The 17,453-nt window shown below is 44.9% G+C and overlaps 1 protein-coding gene across 7 annotated transcripts in view; it reads right to left on the minus strand.

Annotated features, from left to right (window-relative positions):
- DENND5A (DENN domain containing 5A) overlaps window positions 1-17,453 on the minus strand; it is a 142,078-nt gene that overhangs the window by 111,519 nt on the left and 13,106 nt on the right. The window contains exon 1 of one of the 7 annotated variants that reach the window (XM_061610375.1): window positions 1,644-1,706. The exons of the other annotated variants lie outside the window; for them this stretch is intronic. The gene's annotated coding sequence lies outside the window, so the exon portion shown is untranslated. Of the gene's footprint in view, window positions 1-1,643; window positions 1,707-17,453 lie in introns of those variants that run through there. 7 annotated transcript variants of the gene reach the window in all.

Consider the following 17,453-nt stretch of genomic DNA (forward strand, 5'->3'; position numbering starts at 1 on the left):
CATGCTTCAAATCAACTCGCTTTTATTGCCACCTGCAAAATGAACTGGGGGGGGGGAGCTGTTTCAATACTTCATTTATTCTCCAATACATAATAATTAAATAGCAAAAGAGGCTGATTTTGGAATTGTTGCTGTGTTCTACTCCATCAATGTAAAATGATTCCCAGGAATACACTGGTTCTACAAAAATGTTATCAGAGCACTTGAGATTCATGACAATAACACACACAGAGGTCTCTTTAAAAAACTGATTAGAAAAGTGAAAGACTCAGATTGAGATAACGGCTTGTACATCACTAAACTGCCTAAAAGTAAGATGTAATACAAACGTGCTCCATCCTACCTTTCAGCCTCTACTAGGCCCACAAGGAGGCTCACATAACCGATTAAATGCTGGGATCACCAATCCAGTGCACACAATTTTATATTTTAAAAATGGCAGAACAGGACAGAGCAGTTGCTGGACCTGGAACGTAACTTCCTATTCCTCTCTTGTCCTCTCCAGCCCACCTCCCAGTGCACCCTCAAAATCAGCTCCAGAGTTTAAGGGTACCCTCTGAAGATTCTGGGGGTGCCCAGGGGGAAGAGAGAAAATCAAAGCACACTGCATGAGTGGAGCTACACACATGAAGCACTGGACAAAAGGACGAGCGTCATCACAGAAAAGCCCTGCTCCTCATAGCTTACCCTGAGACAACTGTGACACTTGAAGCTGGATCTCATAAATTAAAATAAGCACATTAGCCAGGGTGGGATGCTCACAGAGAAAAATTACAAGAAGAAACCCAGTCTTGGATGCAAGCACAAGTAGTATACAGAAAACCACAGAATGAGTATATTTATTTATTATTAGATTTATATCCCGCCCTTCCTCCCAGTAGGAGCCCAGGGCAGCAAAGGCACTAAAAACATCATAAAAACAGACTTTAAAATATATTAAAACAAAACATCTTTAAAAGCATTCCAAAAGCTTTAAAAACACCTTTTTTTAAAAAAACACAAAAAGGTTTAAAAACATATTAAAAAGCAATTCCAACACAGATGCAGACTGGGATAAGGTCTCAACTTAAAAGGCTTGTTGAAAGAGGAAGGTCTTCAGTAGGCACCAAAAAAGATAACAGAGATGGCGCCTGTCTAACATTTAAGTGGAGCCTGCTCCACGAGCTAGAGGGAGCACCAGCTGACGAAGCGTCAAGGCCCCAGCTGACAAAGCATCAAGGCGAGTTAAGCAGCAGAGCGAAAAGAGGGTAAGTAGCTCCCATTTATTCCATTATTTAATTGAAGTAAAACAGCTCAGAGCAATAAGTAATAAGGGCAGCCCAAGGTCACCCTGAGCTAGGAGCCAAATCCTGAAAGAACCTATATCTTAGGAGACAGATCATAGGAGAAGGAAGCCCATAGAAAGCTAGTTTTCAACACCACCCTAGCAGGAAAGCTTCAGGGGACACTGTAAACAAGGCTAAATTCCAGTCGGAGAGAAGGGGGAAAAGGAAACTCCACCGACACATACAGGGAGTCAGCTCAGTCCTTGCTAAAAAGGGCAGCTTCAGCCTTCCTGAAACACAACCACAAGCTCTGTTTCCCTAGGTTAAAGAAAGGTCAGGCTGTTCTAGGTGGGAAAACAACAAACACAAAAGACTTGCCTGGAAGGCGCAGCCCCTTGATTAGATTAAAAGCAGCCAAAAGCTTAAACAGCCCCACCACGCCCCTCGCTCAGGAAGGAAGGAAGCCTGAGAGAATACTAAAGAGTTAAGCCCCAGCTGATAGCCATCAGCCTCAAGTAACACATCATTGGCTGGCAGCAGTAGCTGGGAGGAACCAGCCACACAGGGACCTTGACTCTGATGTTGTGACAGATGAATCCATTGAAGTGTCCGGAGCACGGCCTTGTCTTTCTTTATTGGATGAGTTTCAGTTGGTGCAGCTCGAGGAAGTGGACAAGGTGCTTGGAATGGTTCGGGCGACCACGTCTGTTCTGGATCCTTGCCCATCTTGGCTAGTGAAAGCTGGCAGGGCTGGAACCACCGGTTGGGCCAAGGAGGTGGTTAATGCCTCCTTGAGGGAGGGAGTGGTCCCTGGTAGCCTCAAGGAGGCAGTAGTGAGACCTCTTTTAAAGAAACCCTCCTTGGACCCAGATAATTTAAACAACTATAGACTGGTGGCGAATGTCCCTTTTCTGGGCAAGGTTTTGGAGCGGGTGGTTGCCAGCCAACTCCAGGCGCTCTTGGATGAAACCGATTATCTAGATCCGTTTCAATCCGGTTTCAGGCCCGGTTTTGGCACCGAAACAGCCTTGGTCGCCCTGTATGATGACCTGTGTCGGGAGAGGGACAGGGGGAGTGTGACTCTGTTGATTCTCCTTGATCTCTCAGCGGCGTTTGATACCATCGACCATGGTATCCTTCTGAGGAGACTCGCGGAGTTGGGTGTCGGGGGCACTGCTTGGCAGTGGTTCCGCTCCTACTTCGCGGATCGTCACCAGAAGGTAGTGCTTGGGGAACATCACTCGACACCATGGACTCTCCATTGCGGAGTCCCTCAGGGGTCGGTTTTGTCCCCCATGCTTTTCAACATCTACATGCAGCCGCTGGGTGCAGTCATCAGGAGTTTTGGAGTGCGTTGCCATCAGTATGCTGATGACACGCAGCTCTATTTCTCCTTTTCATCTTCTTCAGGTGAGTCTGTTGATGTGCTGAACCGTTGCCTGACCGCGATAATGGACTGGATGAGAGCTAATAAACTGAGACTCAATCCAGACAAGACCGAGACATTGTTGGTGAATGCTTTCCCTGCTCAGATGGTGGATGTTAACCCTGTTCTGGATGGGGTTACACTCCCCCTGAAGGAACAGGTACGTAGTTTGGGGGTTCTTCTCGACTCTTCCCTGTCTCTCGAGGCCCAAGTGGCCTCGGTGGCACGGAATGCGTTATACCATCTTCGTCTGGTAGCCCAACTACGCCCCTATCTGGACAGGGACGACCTCGCCTCCGTTGTTCACGCTCTGGTAACTTCAAGATTGGATTACTGTAATGATCTCTACGTAGGGCTGCCCCTGAAGACAATTCGGAAGCTTCAGCTGGTGCAGAACGCAGCTGCCAGACTACTGACGAGGACCAGTCGGTCTTCGCATATAACACCTGTCTTGGCGCGTCTGCACTGGCTTCCTATTTGCTTCCGGGCGAGATTCAAGGTGCTGGTTCTTACCTATAAAGCCCTACACGGCGTGGGACCTCAATACCTTGTGGAACGCCTCTCTCGATACGAACCTACCCGTTCACTTCGTTCAGAATCTAAGGCCCTCCTCCGGGTACCAACCCATCGGGAAGCCCGGAGGGTGGTTACTAGATCTAGGGCCTTTTCTGTGGTGGCCCCTGAGTTGTGGAACAGCCTCCCCGAAGAGGTACGCCTGGCGCCTACACTTTTATCTTTCCGGCGCCAGGTAAAGACCTTTGTATGCTCCCAGGCATTTTAATTTTCTTAACCATTTTAATCTTTTAATCCGTATTTTTAATTTTTGTCGTATTGTGTTTTTGTAGTGTTTTTTGTTGTTTGTATATGTTTTTATGATTTTTATTATGATATATTGTATTTTATCTTGTTTGTTCACCGCCCTGAGAGCTATTCTGCTAAGGGCGGTATATAAATTGAAATAATAAATAAATAATAAATAAATAAAGTCAGAGCACCCTAGCGAGGGAGCCTGCTCCACGAGCTAGAGGGAGCCCCAGCTGACGAGGAGTCAAGGCCCCAGCTGACAAAGCGTCAAGGTGAGTTAAGCAGCAGAGCAAGTTCAGCAGCAGGGTGAGGAGGCCAGGGCCCCCCACTCTGCCCGTCTGTTCCCTGACCTCAACTAAACCGCAGTCTCCAACCCACTGACGTAATAAACCTTAAACAAAACTATGCAGGTAAGAAGCCAGCAGGGGTGTGGGGGCTTTCCAGTGTTTTGCACCGCCTGCAGCATGTACGACTATCTGCCTGTTGGACAGAAGTCGTGGGTGTGCTCTCGGTGCAATGAGCTCCTGGCTCTCCGGGAACGACTTCATTTCCTTGAGGCCAAGGTGGCGGACCTGGAAAAGCGGAGAGAGGCAGAGAGGTGTGTGGAGGAGGCCTTCAGGGACGTTATAGCTGTGTCCCACTCCAACGATGATAGCTCTCCTGCTATCATGGAGAACGATGGTCTCGGGGAAGGAGAGCATCCAGCTGAGGAAGAGGGAAACGATCCCTTAGACGGGACCCATTCCTTGGGGGATGAGCAGCTATCCTCTCGTGCCGAGGATATATCTCCAGGGGGTGGAGGGATCCTTGTAGTGGGTGATTCGACAGTGGGGTGTGTGATGGGCGTGTAGACCGCAAGGTGTTTTGCCTGCCTGGTGCGAAGGTTGCGGATATTGCCCGTCGTTTAGATAGTTTGGTAGACAGTGCTGGGGAGGAGTCAGTGGTCGTGGTGCACGTTGGCACCAACGACATGGGGAAATGCAGCCGTGAGGTCCTCGAAGCAAAATTTAGGTTGCTAGGTAGGATGCTGAAAGCCAGGACCTCCAAGGTGGCTTTCTCTGAAATGCTACCGGTTCCACGCGCAGGACCAGCCAGACAGGCCCAGCTTCGCAGTCTCAATGCGTGGATGAGACGATGGTGTCGGGTGGAAGGGTTTGGATTTGTTAGGCACTGGGGAACATTTTGGGACAAGCCGGGCCTGTACAAAAGGGACGGGCTCCACTTGAACCAGAATGGAACCAGACTGCTGGCACTTAAAATTAAAAAGGTAGCAGAGCAGCTTTTAAACTGACTGAGGGGGGAAACCCGACAGGAGCTGAGAAAGGTCCGGTTTGGAATAAACCTCCCCCCTGGGATAAAAACCAAAGAAATGATGAAATTTTAAAAGGGGTAGGCCTAGAAGTAGGCATTGTGAGAGCAGGGGCACAGGATATCAATTCAGAAGAGCAAAATTACCACAGGCCTAACCACAAATGCCAAAGACACTTGAAGAGAGACACTGCTTACAAGTGCCTGTATGCTAATGCTAGGAGCCTCCGAACCAAGATGGGAGAACTGGAGTGCTTGGTCTTAGAGAAGAGCATTGATATAGTGAGCATAACGGAGACCTGGTGGAATGGAGAAAACCAGTGGGATACGGTTATCCCTGGATATAAACTATATCGGAAGGACAGGGAAGGACGTATTGGTGGCGGAGTCGCTCTATACGTGAAAGAAGGCATTGAATCCAGCAAGCTCGAAACCCCAAAAGAGGCAGACTCCTCCACAGAATCGTTGTGGGTGGTGATACCGTGCCCCAGGAGGGACTTAATAATGGGAACGATCTATCGTCCCCCTGATCAAAATGCTCAGGGAGACCTGGAGATGAGATATGAAATTGAGGAAGCATCCAAACTAGGAAATGTGGTAGTAATGGGTGACTTCAACTACCCGGACATAGACTGGCCGCATATGTGTTCCAGTCATAACAAAGAAGCAAAGTTTCTAGATATTCTAAATGACTATTCCCTAGATCAGTTGGTCATGGAACCGACCAGAGGGACGGCAACCCTGGACTTAATCCTCAGTGGGGACCGGGACCTGGTGCGAGATGTAAGTGTTGTTGAACCGATTGGGAGCAGTGACCACAGTGCTATTAAATTAAACATACATGTAAATGGCCAATTGCCAAGAAAATCCAACACGGTCACATTTGACTTCAAAAGAGGAAACTTCACAAAAATGAGGGGATTGGTAAAAAGAAAGCTGAAAAACAAAGTCCAGAGGGTCACATCTCTCGAAAATGCTTGGAAGTTGTTTAAAAACACTATATTAGAAGTTCAACTGGAGTGCATACCGCAGATCAGAAAAGGTACCGCCAGGGCCAAGAAGATGCCAGCATGGTTAACGAGCAAAGTCAAGGAAGCTCTTAGAGGCAAAAAGTCTTCCTTCAGAAAATGGAAGTCTTGTCCGAATGAAGAAAATAAAAAAGAACACAAACTCTGGCAAAAGAAATGCAAGAAATCAATAAGGGATGCTAAAAAAGAATTTGAGGAGCACATTGCTAAGAACATAAAAACCAACAACAAAAAATTCTATAAATACATTCAAAGCAGGAGACCGTCTAGGGAGGCGATTGGACCCTTGGATGATAAGGGAGTCAGAGGTGTACTAAAGAACGATAAGGAGATTGCAGAGAAGCTAAATGAATTCTTTGCATCTGTCTTCACAGTGGAAGATATAGGGCAGATCCCTGAACCTGAACTAACATTTGCAGGAAGGGATTCTGAGGAACTAAGACAAATAGTGGTAACGAGAGAGGAAGTTCTAAGCTTAATGGACAATATAAAAACTGACAAATCACCGGGCCCGGATGGCATCCACCCGAGAGTTCTCAAAGAACTCAAAGGTGAAATTGCTGATCTGCTAACTAAAATATGTAACTTGTCCCTCGGGTCCTCCTCCGTGCCTGAGCACTGGAAAGTGGCAAATGTAACGCCAATATTCAAATAGGGATCCAGAGGGGATCCTGGAAATTACAGGCCAGTTAGCTTAACTTCTGTCCCTGGAAAACTGGTAGAAAGTATGATTAAAGCTAGATTAACTAAGCACATAGAAGAACAAGCCTTGCTGAAGCAGAGCCAGCATGGCTTCTGCAAGGGAAAGTCCTGTCTCAGTAACCTATTAGAGAGAGACTTTGGGGTTGTAGTGGACAGCACGATGAAAATGTCGACCCAGTGTGCGGCAGCTGTGAAAAAGGCAAATTCCATGCTAGCAATAATTAGGAAAGGTATTGAAAATAAAACAGCCGATATCATCATGCCGTTGTATAAATCTATGGTGCGGCCGCATTTGGAATACTGTGTACAGTTCTGGTCGCCTCATCTCAAAAAGGATATTATAGAGTTGGAAAAGGTTCAGAAGAGGGCAACCAGAATGATCAAGGGGATGGAGCGACTCCCTTATGAGGAAAGGTTGCAGCATTTGGGGCTTTTTAGTTTAGAGAAAAGGCGGGTCAGAGGAGACATGATAGAAGTGTATAAAATTATGCATGGCATTGAGAAAGTGGATAGAGAAAAGTTCTTCTCCCTCTCTCATAATACTAGAACTCGTGGACATTCAAAGAAGCTGAATGTTGGAAGATTCAGGACAGACAAAAGGAAATACTTCTTTACTCAGCGCATAGTTAAACTATGGAATTTGCTCCCACAAGATGCAGTAATGGCCACCAGCTTGGATGGCTTTAAAAGGAGATTAGACAAATTCATGGAGGACAGGGCTATCAATGGCTACTAGCCATGATGGCTGTGCTCTGCCACCCTAGTCAGAGGCAGCATGCTTCTGAAAACCAGTTGCCGGAAGCCTCAGGAGGGGACAGTGTTCTTGCACTCGGGTCCTGCTTGCGGGCTTCCCCCAGGCACCTGGTTGGCCACTGTGAGAACAGGATGCTGGACTAGATGGGCCACTGGCCTGATCCAGCAGGCTCTTCTTATGTTCTTATGTTCTTAAGGGGAGTGAATTCCAAAGGGTTAGTTCCAGTACACTAAAGGTCTGTTTCCTATGTTGTGCGGAATGGACCTCCTGGTAAGATGGTATCTGCAGGAGGCCCTCACCTGCAGAGCGCAGTGATCAACTGGGTATATAAGGGATAAGACGGTCTTTCTGGTATCCTGGTCCCAAGCTGTATAGGGCTTAAACTAGAACCTTGGCCTGGTAGCTAATAGGTAGCCCGTGCAATTCTTTCAGCAGCAGGGTGACATGCTGGTGATACCCTGCCCCAGTGAGCAGTCTTGCCACAGCATTTTGCACCAGCTGCAGCTTCTGGACCAACCACAAGGGTAGCCCCACGTAGAGAGCATTACAGTAATCCAGCCTGGAGGTCACCAGTGCATGGACAACAATGGTCAGGCTATCCCAGTCCAGAAATGGCCGCAGCTGTCTTACAAGCCGATGCTGGTAAAAGGCACTCCTATCCACTGAGGTCACCTTGAGCCTCTAGCAACAAAGATGGATCCAGCAGCACCCCCAGACTATGCACCTGCTCTTTCAGAGGGAGTATGACTCCATCCAAAGCAGGCAACTGACCAATTATCCGAATTCGGGAGCCCCGAACCCACAGTGTCCCCATCTTGCTATGTTTCAGACTCAGTTTATTGGCCCTCATCCAGCCCACCACCAAGTCCAGGCAGCAGTCCAGAGCTTGCACAGCCTCTCCCGATTCAGATGTTATAGAGAAACAGAGCTAGGTATCATCAGCGTACTGCTGACACCTCACCCCAAATCTCCTGAAGACCACTCCCAAGGGCTTCATATAGATGTTAAACAACATGGGAGACAAGATGGTACCCTGCGGCACCCCACAGCACAACGGCCAGCGGCCAAAAGATAATCATCCAATGCTATTCTCTGAAAATAACCTTGGAGATAGGATCGGAACCACTGTCAAACAGTGCCTCCAATACCCATCTCACCAAATCGGCCCAGAAGATACCATGGTCAATGGTAGCAAAAGCCGCTGAGAGATCAAGTAAGAATAACAGGGTCGCACTCTCCCTGTCCTTCTCCCGATAAAGGTCATCTATCAGGGCGACCAAGGCCAATTCAGTCCTATAACCAGGCCTGAACCCAGACTGGCATGGGTCAAGATAATCTGCTTCATCCAAGGGTACTTGCAACTGCTGCACCACAACCCTCTCAATCACCTTCCTGAAAAAGGGGGTATTTGCAACCAGTCGGTAGTTGTCACAAACCAACGGGTCCAGAGTGGGCTTTTTCATGAGTGGTCGGATCACCGCCTCAAGGCAGCTGGGACCACTCCCTCCCGCAATGATGCATTGACCACACCCTGGATCCATTCGGTCAAACCCCCTCGGCAAGCTATAATAAGCCAAGAAGGGCAAGGGTCAAGAAGACATGTTGCTAGCCACATCATTGCAAGCCCCTTGTCTACGTCATCAGGCCGCATCAACTGAAACCATTCCCAAGAAGTTGCAGCAGACGTTGCACTGGACACCTCATTGGGGACTACAGTAGGTGTAGATGGGGCATCAAGACTGCTACGGAGGCGAGCAACTTTACCCTTAAAGTGCCTTGCAAATAATTCACAGTGGGCCTCCGAAGGGTTTAAAACTCCATTTCCTGGAGTTGATGTCCACAGACCCCTGACAATACGGAAAAGCTCCACTGGATGGCTACTTGAGGATGCAGTGGTGGCAGAGAAGTGGGCCTTTTTCACCACCACACAGTAGGCACGGTTATGATGTTTTACTCATGCCCAATTAGTCCCACAGCACATCTTTTACTACTTGTGCTTTAGCTGTCATCCACGCTGTTTTATTGCTCTTAGCTCACTGGTGTACCAAGGTGCAAACTAGGCTCCATAATGCTGGAGAAGGCACTTGGGGGCAACCATGTCAAGAGCCTGACATGCCTTGCTGTTCCACAGCATGACAAGGATTTCAACAGGGTCACCTGCACTATCTACTTGGGAACTCCCCCAGGGCATTCAGGAATCCTGTGGATTCCATTAGTCTCCAGGGGCAGACCATCTTAATCTGTCCATCACCCCTGCAGGTGAGGATCAGAGCCATAAGTCTAAACTTCAGCAGGAAGTGGTCTGACCATGACAATGGATGACATCCACCACCCCCTATCTCCAGACCACCCCTTCCTCCATCTGGAGCAAAAACCAAGTCGAGGGTATGCCCTGCCCTATGTATCAGGCCAGTGAGAACTTGAGACAGCCCCATGGTCGTCAAGGAGGCCATGAAGTCCCGAGCCGGAACACTAGAGGCAGCCTCAGCATGGACATTGAAATCACTCAGGACTATGGTTCTGGGCTCCTCCAATACCACAGCCAAGACAGCCTCTGCCAGCTGGTCAAAGAAGCTGCCAGGCAGCAGGGTAAACCAGCAGCAACTCTAGTTTACTGTCTCCTTGGCCCGACACCAAGTGTAGGCCCTCACAGCCAGCTCCAAGACAGAGTGGTTTCCTGATGACAGTTCTACAGACCACAGCAACTACTCCCCCCGGTCCCTGCAGCCTGTGCTGGTGCTTCACCAAGTATCCAGGTGGGCAAAGCTGGGTCAGATCACGTCCTCCCAGCTCACGGTACAAGAGACCTGGTACAAGAGTGAACCTCTTGTATTACTATATGGCATAACACCACAAATGGTAGCATGATGAAATATTGTATCTAAGTAGACACACTGAATCTCCCCTTCCTCTGGAAGTTGCCATATTGTTTATTAAACAGGGTAGGAATAAACATTTCCACAAACATCTAGCTCTTGGCACATATTCAGAATCTGGGAAGCATGGCACAAGCATCTGACTCCAGGCACTTTGCTACTGCCATGGTTTCCATTGCATATGGGGTACTCCTGTTCAGAGTTTCAGCTAGCCAGGCGTGCCTTCCTTCAGAATACTTCATCCCATTCTCTCTTCCACTCACCCCTTTATAAGTCAGCATTCCCTGCCCACTGAACATGCTCAGTTGTCACTGGGCTGTTTTGAAATTCCCCCCAGAACGGAAGAGTGAATGAAAGAATGACTGCTAACAAGGGAATATTATGGGACGCTGAGGGGACAGGTAGAGAGTAACTGTTGAGAGTGGCAGCTGGATGAAGAGATAGTTTAGGAGAAACAGACAGTGGAAGGGAGGAGGAGATGAGGGAGAGAATTAAAAGCACAGGTAGGAGTTAGAATAGCTGGTATGTTAATAAGATACTGTATTAGAACTCTTACAGATCTACGTTATGTTTACTAAATACGTTTACTGTTTTAACTGTGTTCTGGTCATGGTTGGATTATAATAAGTTTTGTTTCTCTCAACCTGCATGTCTTGTGTGGATATATTCAACTAAACATAGGGAGAGTTCTAATAGTCTCTCAGTCAGTGGTGGCAGTGAACTATTAGAGAAAGTCTGGTTGCAGTGGACCAACCAAATGACTTACCAAGTGACTCCTGGAGGGCCAGGTCCTTTTAGAGAACCCCTGGAAGTCTCACTCCCCTACTTTTTTGTATTTATGAAAATCTTGGGGCTCCCCTAAACCTGTCAATACCTCCCTCTTGAGTGTGAATAGTGCAATTTTAACTACATCCAGACCCATACCTGGAGAACTGAGTTTGCTCATAGTATATTGTTTAATATCCCATTTTTGAACTAACACCATAATAGCAACCTACTTCCATATCCCAGAAAACACATAAAAAGGGCAAGTAATAAATCCGGACAGAAATGTTCAGAGAATCAAAACAACTGTTTGGCTATAATTTTAAATACTGCAATATCTATAAAATTTACTCTTTCACCTAACTTGTGTTAGGGTTGGAATTGCAGAGAAAGACTCAAAAACAGCTAGTTAGAACCATCTCTGAAGGATGATTTGAAAGGAAATGTATCAGTTCCCACTTTTGCTCACTAGTGCACTAACAGCACATTTTTAGGAGAATGTAGTTACAAACATATGAAGATGCAATAAAAGTCACTTGCTCATGCAACAATGACCTTAAATAGTCATGATCTTTATCCATTCACTGACTCCCACTAAATCCAATCCACTTAAAATAGCAGTAAAAAAATTAAGCCATTAAAATCTATCATCTAACCTTCTAGCATCTAATTATTTCTGTATTAAGCTCTATGTAATGCAGACACTTATTGATCCAACTTAGCTCTGAGTATACTTGCTGAATGAACCTTGTTTTCAAGAAGAATGAACAGACTGGTACCTACATTCAACTAAAAAGCCAAGCTTGGGTTTTTAAACACACTATAAATATCCGCAACCTGGTAACAAATATTTGTGCAATTTCTGCCTATCAAAAACATTCTTCTTTCCCCCACACAAAAAGGATTAAGAGTTGACCAGTTACTTGTTTAACCCCATTACTGAATGTGATGATACCAATTAACAAACAAGCTAATTTGTTAGTGCCCTTGTCATTAGCAGCAAGTTACACCACCTCCAGTTCCAGGCAGTCAGCCAAGAGAATAACAGGAAGCCCTGCTCTTCTTCTTTACTGCTGCACCTTGCTCTGCTGGAGGAACTGATGGCAGCTGCTTTGGTTCCTGTAGAATTGGGTCAGTTTGAACAAGATATGAGGCTAGATGCTATGGATATTCAGTGGACTGAATGGACAGTGGACTCCTCTGCCCTGGGCAGAGAAAGGGGTAACAACAGCACAGGGAGAATAACATGTAGAAGATGGGAGGCTAGAGCAAACTGAGAGGGACTGACACGTGGGAGGCAGTTTGGCTGGAGATGAGGGAAGGGTTCAGTCCACCCAAAAATTATCTCTACCACTCATAATAGTTAATGCGTCTAACTAGTTTATGATGAAAACACCCGGGATAATTTTTCAGAATTAACAGAGCCTTATCAGAGCTTAGAAGTAATTTGTTAGGAAAAACAAATTACTTGTAATTTATTACTTGTTTGAGGAATGAGTGGGTAATTTCTTTACATTTTGATTGTAATAGAACAAGGAGTAATTTCATTACTTTTCAGCTGTAATTGTAATGTTTCCAGCATTACTTTTAGATGTTACTTGGGTGGTGGAGGAGGGAAACATTCTGTTCCTCTGATTCGTGGATAAAAATCACGTGTTTCTGTGCAGCATCACTCTTCCCTCGTGCTCTATGGGTGTTTAGGAGGTGACAAGGGAGGAGATGGAGATTGAGATGGGGGGTGGAGTGGAGAAAAAATGGTTAAAAATGGACGGTGGTGGTGAAGAATGGAATGGAGGAGAAAGGAGCTGGAGGACAAAGAGGCAGAATGGACATGAAAAACTGCAAAGCTCTGAGCGGTGGCCTCTGCCTCCCTCCCCACCTTGGCTTTGGGAGTGAGCAAGGGGCAGGCAGAAGTTGCAGCAGCAAGCAGCCAGAGTCCTAAAGAGCTGCTGCTTCCAGTTTTCTTTCCTGCCTTTCCTTTCTTCCTAACAACCAGGATGCATCTTTGTCTTCTGAGGAAGGTATTCCCTGGAAGTTATTTTGTGCACATTAAAAAAATCCACCTCCCCATGGCAAATTGAAAGAGTTCCAAACAGGCACTAGTTAAAAATCATTGCATAGTTAACTTACAGAACAATATATATGTCTACTCAGAAGTAAGTCTCTTTTTGTGTAAAAGTACTTACTCCCAGATAAATCAAATTGGGTATAGGATTTCACTAATTAGGCAAGATAAGGACTGGTTGAAGCCTTGAAGCTGTACTAATTTGCAGGGTGGGGGAGAGGACACCTATGACACTTTATAGTACAAAGATGCATCAAACTGGTTAAGGCAAGTAAAATTTGATGCATGTAATACGACTAACCTCCAATCCAATACATGTCTACTCAGAAGTAAGTTCCACTGGGTTTAACTGGACTTACTCCCAGGAAGTGTGTATTGAGTACACACTTACCTAGAAGTAAGTCCCACTGAAACCAATAGAGCTTACTTCTGAGTAGACGTATATTGGCTTGCAGCCTCAGTTTCCTTTTGCAGCCATTTTAATTCTGCCTTCTGTATCTTCACAACAGCCATGTGAGGTAGGTTAGGCTGAGAGTTAGGGACTGGCCCAAGGCAGTAAATAAGCAAACACAATGATGAGTAAAAATTTTAAATGTGAAAATGCTCATCCTCAGAGTATTTTTGTTGCTGTTTGTCAAGACTTTGTGTGTGTGTGTGTGTGTGTGTGTGTGTGTTTATGTCTGTATCATAACTTCTTTTTGCCTGAGAATGTCGTATTTCATAGTTACAGATGTTCTTTTTTTTAAAGAAAAGTTGCCCAAATTCTGTGGTGGTTATTTTTTTTTTTAACTTGAGTTCTTTGCATGGTTTAGCATTGGCACTGCAGGAGATCAGGCTCTTGTGCATTTAACAGCTATGAGGCAGGTAGAAATTAAATGGAGTAAGCCATTTCTACTATGGAAATGCAATTATGAGGAAAGCTTCACCTGTTAACATTCTGTCTGTCATTACTTGTGTGTGCCCCCCTCCCCGAATTTACTTTTGATTTGTGAATGTCATGACCATTGCCATTCCCTCCCCCCGTTTTTCTTTGCAACAACCCCCTGTGAGGTAGCTTATGCTGAGACAATATATGTATATAGGCAGTAATTGGTAATTGTTATTGGCATAGCATTAATAAAGTATAGCCTCTGAGATGCTGAAATGTATTCTGGTGGAGTCCAGTCCTATACATGTCTACTCCGAATTAAGCCTCATTGAGTTAAATGTGTAAGTATATAGGATTGCAGATTAATTTTTACTTCTAAAAGGAACATGCTGTCAGAAATAGAATTTAAGAAACATATTTTTCTGGACATGTTTGAAAAGGGTGGGCAGGTGGGAAGAGAGTTGTGTTAATCTAACTGGGTCATCAACACAGTGCCCTCCAGATGTTATTGAACTACAACTCCCATCAATCTCAGACAACATAACCAATTATCAAGGATGATGGAAACATCTGGGGGCACCATGTTTGCTATCCCTAGTCTGTAAAGTCCCACAAGTAATTTTGTTGGTCGTTGCAATACATACAAGAACATATGAAGAGCCTGCTGGATCTAACCAGTGGCCCATCTAGTCCATCATCCTGTTCCCACAGAGGCCAATCAGATGCCCTAAAGGGAAGCCCACAAGCAGGATCTGAGTGCATGAGCGACACTCTCCATACTTGTATTCCCAGCAACTGATATTCAGAAACGTACTGTCTCTGACAGTGGAAGTAGAACATAGCCATCATTGCTGGGTGCCGCTGATAGCTTTATTCTCCATGAATTTGTCTAAACCTCTTTTAAAGCCATCCAAGTTGGTGCCCATCACTGCTTCTCATGGTAGCAAATTCCATAGTTTCACTATATGCTGTGCAAGACTACATTTTTAATTGCAGGAGAAGGGATAACGTATATTCTGGTGGATTACTTTTGATATGTGCATTTTCTGTTTATCTATGTTATGTCTGTTAAGATCGCCCTCTGACAGTTCAATCGTGCATACATGTCTACCCAATGAATTCAATGGGACTTACTCCCAGATAAGTATGTACAGGATTAAGTTACCTCTAAGTTATACAGTTGACAAAAAAAATTACAAAGGCAAAGTATAAAGTACTCAAGTTTGCATTTTTCTTTGATGATAGGGGATTGCCATATTGATAAAAATGTATTTTAATTGAAAGGAGTGTTGCGGTGTTTTTTGCAAGACAACACAGGCATGCGAAGTAGAATGCCTGTTCAGTACTGGTGGCAACGTAATGTAAAAAGACATTCTTTGTCTGACGTGCTCTTTAAGCACAGATGAGACATAACAGAAATGTTTTGTAACAGCAGCATTTCAAGTGTAAAATTTGTTTTCAAGTGAAAAAGTATACACGTGTTGGGGTATCACCATTGCTGGGGTGGGGGTAGGGGTGGATGTGACATTCTGTTATGCCATTCTGTTAATCTTATGGATAAAAAAATATATTCTACTACCCTCTTTGTGTGTGTGTTTATTTTTAATGTTGTTTTAGGCTACTTAGATGCGTAGCAGCCAAAGGCAGCACCTTGTAGGCATGCCATTTTTAAAACAAGTAATTTAAGTGTAATTGTAGTGATTACTTTTGAGTAACAGTAAAGTAATCAGTTACTTTCAGAGCAATTGTAATTTATTACTTTTTGGGGCAATGTAACAGTAATTCTAATTTTAAAATGTAAATGTACTGCCTTCGAGTTGATTCTGACTTATGGCGACCCTATGAATAGGGTTTTCATGAGGCTGAGAGGCAGTGACTGGCCCAAGGTCACCCAGTGAGCTTCATGGCTATGTGGGGATTCAAACCCTGGTCTCCCAGGTTGTAGACTAACACCTTAACCACTACACCACACTGACTATCCAATTCTAATTTATTACTTTTTAAAAGTAATCTTCCAGCTCTGAGCCTTATTCTGCAAGTAACCTTATTGACCCAAAATTAGTATATTCAGGTGTTCAGCCAAATGCATGAAAGCAAAAATTATGTAGGGTGTGTGTGCACCACCCCACTCCTAGCATCCCTGCCCCTCCACACCCAACCTTCATGCATTTGCCACAAAGGTCAGAAGAGAGATTCTAAGTTCTCTCTAACACATGGAGAATCGTAGACTTTCACACTAATATGAAAAGGGTTGGAGGGAATGGGGTGGGACCAGCAGCACCCACAGGGATTTTGGGGACCAGTGATTATACTCCCCATATTCAGCTGAATATCCAAACAGGGCTACTATTTCAGAATAACTATTATACCAATACCAACTTGCTTCAATAAGGTAGAAGGCATGTTAGATCAGTTGTGTGGAACCTTTGGCACTCCAAATGTTGCTGAACTACAACTTCCATCAACTCCAACAAGCATAGCCAATAGCCAGGGATGATGGGGGTTGTAGTACAGCAACATCTGGAGGGCCAAAGATTCCCCATACTTGTGTTAGACCACCTTGCATCTTGGCCTATTATTATTATTATTATTATTATTATTATTATTATTATTATTATTATTATTATTGAGCTGGATTTGGAACTTTGTTTTTAGATATCATTGAGGGAATGAAGTCTTAATAAATATCAAAATGAAAATAAATCATATTTCCATGCTTTAGGGATGGAGCAACTCCCCTATGAGGAAAAGTTGCAGCATTTGGGTTTTTTTAGTTTAGAGATAATGTAAGAGGTGACTTGATAGACATGTATAAAATTATGCATGGCATGGAGAATGTGGACAGAGAAACATTTTTCTTCCTCTGTCATAATGCTAGAACTCATGGACATCTAATTAAACTAAATTTTGGAAGATTCAGGACAAACAAAAGGAAGTACTTCTTCACAGAGCACAAAGGTAAGCTACTGAAATCACTCCCCCAGGAGGCAGTGATGTCCACCAACTTGGATGGCTTTAAAAGAAGCTTAGACAAATACATTAAAGATAAGACTATCAGTGGCTACTAGCAATGGTGGCTAAACTTTGCTTCCACAGTTGGAGGCGGTATGCTTCTGGAAACCACAAGAAGGGAGGGTGGTCTTGTGCTCAAGTTCTGCTTGCGGGCTTCCCATAGGAATCTGGTTAGTCACTGTGAGAGCAGGATGCTGGATTAGATGGGCCTTTGGCCTGATCTAGCAGGCTCTTCTTACGTTCTTATGCTTATAATGCTGTCTCAGAATTATTAGGTTTTTTATATGCCAAAAGGAAGTGACTTGTAGAATTACAGATATATCCCCATAACTCAAGAGTTCAGAATCTAATTCCCATCAGTCCCAGTGAGCACAGCCAATGGATGGGGACTAATGTACCACACAAAAAATAAAATGTTGTGAAGATAAAATGGAGAGGGGTAAAATGACATATGCCACCTTGAGCTCCTTGGATGAAAGGTAGGATATAAATATTTTCTCAACAGCAACAGGAGCTGGAGTAGACCAGACTCCCCATTTCTGCCATAACTGTGCACCAAATTGTGGCTAATTTATGCTGG

Source organism: Rhineura floridana, chromosome 2 (genome assembly GCF_030035675.1).
Source record: "Rhineura floridana isolate rRhiFlo1 chromosome 2, rRhiFlo1.hap2, whole genome shotgun sequence".
NCBI lineage: Eukaryota > Metazoa > Chordata > Lepidosauria > Squamata > Rhineuridae > Rhineura > Rhineura floridana.